Source organism: Mesitornis unicolor, unplaced genomic scaffold (assembly GCF_000695765.1).
Source record: "Mesitornis unicolor isolate BGI_N332 unplaced genomic scaffold, ASM69576v1 scaffold5314, whole genome shotgun sequence".
Lineage (NCBI taxonomy): Eukaryota > Metazoa > Chordata > Aves > Mesitornithiformes > Mesitornithidae > Mesitornis > Mesitornis unicolor.
The window spans coordinates 41,716-46,788 of NW_010179268.1; positions in this window are offsets into that span (position 1 = coordinate 41,716).

Sequence of the window (5,073 nt, forward strand, 5' to 3'; positions counted from 1 at the left end):
GCATGAGCTGAACAGGGTTTATTCTGCAGTGTTTGCAGGTAAGAAAATATACGCTGTACTGAAACCATTGTACTGCACAGATGCATTGCCCCCATGCAACTGTGAAATTAGTTTCTTCTCATAGCTACAGCAAAGCTAATTAAACTTGCGATATCTGTTTAATCTCCATTAACTGAATATTAGAGATGTGTATAAACGGGGAGCAGGAGCTCCAAAGAGAATTTTTTCCTGACTCCTAATCCTCACAAAATATTCTGACTTGAATGCCAAGTGCTATACATTATTTACTTATTTTGCCAAAAGCCAGTTCCTAACTGTACTTGTTAGAGGCAGTTTAGGGAACTGCCTGTTTTGGTATGATGAGAGATACTGTAGAGGAAAGATATGGGACTGTAAAACAATTCCTTTCTTGGAACTACCTAACCATGTACTTCTAATGTGATGTATGATCAATGTGTTTGTCAGGTGGTGGTGGTTTGGTTTTGGATTTGGTTTTTTTGTTTTGCTTTTATTAAGCCAAATCTGTTGGCAGTAAACAGCTGAAGTAAAACTGTCTGCCTCACGTGACTACAGCGCACTGCACCCAAGTATTCTCTGAATGTGCTGCTCTTTTAGAAAGCAAGGCATCAGTGGCATTTACCCCATGTAAACAAGATACTCGCACCACCAGTGGAGCAGTAAGCTTTAGTTTTAGAGGCAGGCAGAATGGATCATGTATCTACTTACAAAGAGCAATTGCATAGTTTGTTCCATCAGCAACCTTATATATGCAGGTGTGATTATCTATATCTCACAGAATGCCTTACATGAATGTAAAATTAATGCAGTCTTTTTAAGCTGTACCACCTCAGACTTGCAATAAGTGGTTCTTGGGTCAAGAGAACGATATGTGGTTTCAAAGGACACGTCTCAACCTTTGCTTATTTGTAAATTTATTCCACTAATATTTAGAGTTGCTTTTTTAGTTAAAGCACTTTCAAGTCTCAAAAGTGTATAAAAAGCAAGATGGTTTCTTACACCCACTAGAAGAAGCAGTTGACAGACTTCAGCAAAGAGACTAGCCTAAGTAAGTTTATTTAATGCAGAACACAACTGTCCTGAATAGGGCATGTCATTTGAGAGATGCTGAATGACTCCTACTGCCATTTTTTGCCTAGTCAGTTCACGGATTTATAGTGGCTTTGTTTGCAACAAAAGCTTTCTCAGAGTGATCCCTACCCTCAAGATAATTTGCAGTCTTCAATATGCCAAATCATTAATTTTGACAAATTTCAAGATATGAGTGGCTTTCCGTGTTAAAAGTGTTCAATAACTTTGTCAAGCATATTAACCAAAGAAGCTTATAAGATCGTTTGGGGTGATGTTCTGAATGTCAGGTTCTCTGGTGTCGTTCCCTTTAGACGCTTGACAGCATCCAAAATTGTCCACTTAAAGACAATTCTGAAAACTGTTAAAAGCAGGGCTGGGTTCCCTTGCATCTCTAGCCTCGTATCACTAAGACCTTCTGGTCTGCCTGACAAATAGGGTCAAGGGATTTCATATTCTACTGCTGAAGAAAGTAAGCCCTGTAGCCCAAATTTGAGATATCTGCTATTTGTAGACATGAGGTGACAGACTCTTGACTCTAAATTCTGGCACGCTCAGTATGGATATTCAGTTCTGTCCCTAATAACAGGCAAAGATAAATGTCTTCTGTGAATGAGCTTCTGTAATTGTGTGCAATGCATGTGATTGAGAAGGACCTTACGCTGGCTGGGAGATCAGTCAGGTAAGCCTTTTAGTGAGAACTGCCATCTAATTTAGATCCCTGGGATGAGGACACCCTGAGCTCTGTCCCTACAGCCTGCATAGTCTCGGGAAATGAAGGCACAGTAGTAGTTATAAGTTTGTTTGAACTCTGACCTTTCCCCTTAAGCAAGCAATTTAGATCTTTTTCTCAAGAACTGCACAGAAGCAAGATACTCTTCTTCCTCTCTTCTGGTAATGGCTTATTCATCCACAGCTGCAGCTGAAACCAGGCTTCACAGCTGGGAGCTGCCTGTGTGAAAAATAGCTACTGCTTTATGAATGAGGTGAGCTGTGTTGCTAAGAACTTGATAGATTTTGATGTTTAAATGCTGTTTCTGTCAGTGTGAGCATAAACCCTGTCGTTTCAAAAGGTAATAGAAAGCCCAGCTATATTATAACAGGGATTTTACTAATTGATTCTTTTTGAGGGGAAAAAAGTCGGGCTGGTTTTTGGTTTTGTTGGGGTCTTTTTTAGGATGTATGTGATCAGACTTTTAAATCTAGACTTTCAGTATCCAAAATACAACATACAGATCAGGAGCTGACTCTCTTATAGTACATGTGAAATGTTTGGACGTGCTCTTTTGTTTTCAAACATCCTTTATCACAAAACTTTATGAGAATTTTGAATTGGGAGTGTGCTGTTGGGTGTTTGTAAAAAATAAACAGCTACTGTACGTGGGAACCAACAGCAGCAGCTGTGATAGGTCTGTCTTTAGTTCTTGAAAAATCTGAAGAAAATATAGTTATAGAAGCTAGAGAAGCTTTAGAATTAGCAATAATAATAGGAAATGGGGCTTCTGAAAAGTAGTTTGAGATAAGCTGTCAGAAGTATCCTTTTAGGACATAACGCGTACATTGAGTACCATCTCTGAAAATGCTTCTGCAACTGAATCTGGAGTTACAGAATCTTCATTTCAAAAAAGTGATCAACCAAGCTGAGGGTTACTTGTTTCCACGTTACTGTTCTTCAGGGAAAACTAGAAGTGCCACTGTCCTGAACGTACTTTGCAACATAGGGATTCCTCTTGCCATATGTATGCTATCCCACAGTAAAGATTTCTGTCCTACTCTAATGTCATCAGTAATTAAGAGCCAGGTATTCATGACTAGACTTATGTGGTCTGCTTTGTTCAATCCATCATTAGGCTGATTAACTAAGCTTAACAAAGGGGAAGGCAAACTCTTAAAGGAACAGCACTCAGACTATTGAGAAAAAAAAATAAAATTGAAGCTCAAAACCCAGTTCCCAGTGGGTGTGTGGTGGAAGGATTCAGTGTTACATTCATAAAAGATGAAAAGTAGTTGTTCCCAATGGAAAAATTATTATGGTGTGTAATCTAATGCTGAAATGTTGCACTGGGTCTTGAGGGAGGCTCAAACTATATTTTTGTTAGTATTTGAAAGAAGAAATCATAATCTTAAAAGCAGACTTTGGATTAGGATTTCAATAAGATGTATCACTGAGTATCCTGTAAAGGTAACTTGAAATTAATTACCAATACTCAATAATCAAATATTTGAATCATAATCTCATAACTTCTGATTTTATTTTTCTTCCCTTAATTTCCACTGCCTTTTGAAAGCAGTTTTATGACTTAATAGAAGAGAGGAAGCATGTTCTAAAAATAAGCATTAAGAGGTGCAGTAAAAGTGACAGTAATGCCTTCTGCTTTTATAAGCAGATCAAGATAATACTTTTCCTGCTTGTACCTTTGATGTTTTCTGTCCACAGAACAATCTAGAGGAAAATGGCATCCTCTTTGCTCTACTAATCCAGGAGATAACCTACCGTATGTTTAAAAGAATTTGGTAAGGCATTCACTATGCAGACAGTGTCACACTGTGGTTCAGTGTTGTCTGACGTGCTCAAATGTCTGATGTTACTGTCTTTTTAACTTGTACTCTGGATCATCTCTTGAGTGACCAGCTTCAGTATTTAACTCTTCAAGAGTAATCTTACAATACCGGTAATCATGACAATATCTTCAAACTTGTATCAAGTGTGAGCTGAAGTTAGACCAACTGGGATGTACTGAAGATTCTGATTTACTTCAGCTCTTTCATATACCAATTCCTGAATGCTATGGGGTATAAATGCACTGTGCAGTGTTCCCTGGGGAATTTCCATACTCATTTGCAAAGAAGAGTTCTGAGAAGTCTCTGAAGCCATCTTGTACTGAGTTGTTTCCTATTAGCAACAGATGAGAGAGCTTCTTCCAGTTTTAGTTCAAGGGAATATTATAGGTCAGTGATAGGCTCTCACAGAAGTTTAAAGGAGGTGAGGAATTTGAAAAAAAATTTTAGAAGGGTTTTTTTTTTAATTGAAAAGGTTCAGTGCAACATGGATACAGATTAATTAGCATGTTGGCTTCCTGCATTACTTGAAAATTCCTATTTTAAAATAGAAATTAAAAAAATAATGAGCTAGTATATGTTGCTTTTATAATGAAAAATAATACAGGAGGGGTTTTTAGATTAGCAAATAACTTCTTTGACTCTATCTCTAAAAGTAGCAACCAATTATAAATTGCATGAGAGAGATGATGATACCAGTAAGTTAAGGTGTGGGGTCTTTCATTTGGGGTTTTGTTGTGTTTTAATTCACTGTGAGGAAATAGAGGAAAATACAAAGTCTTTGTAGAACAAATCTTTCAAGGACGTTGAATTCTAACAGCGATAGAAATGGGGATCCCTTTTTTTGCAAAATAAAATTAAAATTAAATACAAAATGAAAATGCTCAATGAAAATTCAGTAGAAACTCTAGAATTTTTCCATTTTAATATTGTGTTAGTAACAAGAGGAATTTAATTGAATATGTTCTTGAATATGATTATTTACCAAGCTATCTTTATGTAAAACAAGCTTTAAAAATCTTTGGAAAAAAATATAACTTTCTATTGTAGTGCACTTTAAGTGGGAACAGATGATGTATAAAATAGCTTATTTTAGAAGGCTTAATGAAGCAAGCTGATGTCAATTCCATGAAGGAAATAAAATGTCATATTGCAGTTGAGGTTTCTCTGTCTGCATTTTGGATGCTGGTGCATACCTGAATTTACAGGTGGGGCTCAGGTGTTTAATTTATGCTTGCAACCTGTTGTACACTTTAAATATAAACGGTCACCTCCCTTATTTTGCATTCTGATTTCTTATCAATCTAAAATACCTAACAGTATTCTCATATGAGTGTACTCTCTTCCCTAGTTCAGCATCTATGTGAATCCTACTTGGTGTGAATGCAGTACTCCAAGTGAGTGGAATCTCCTTGAAAAAAGGAAAAG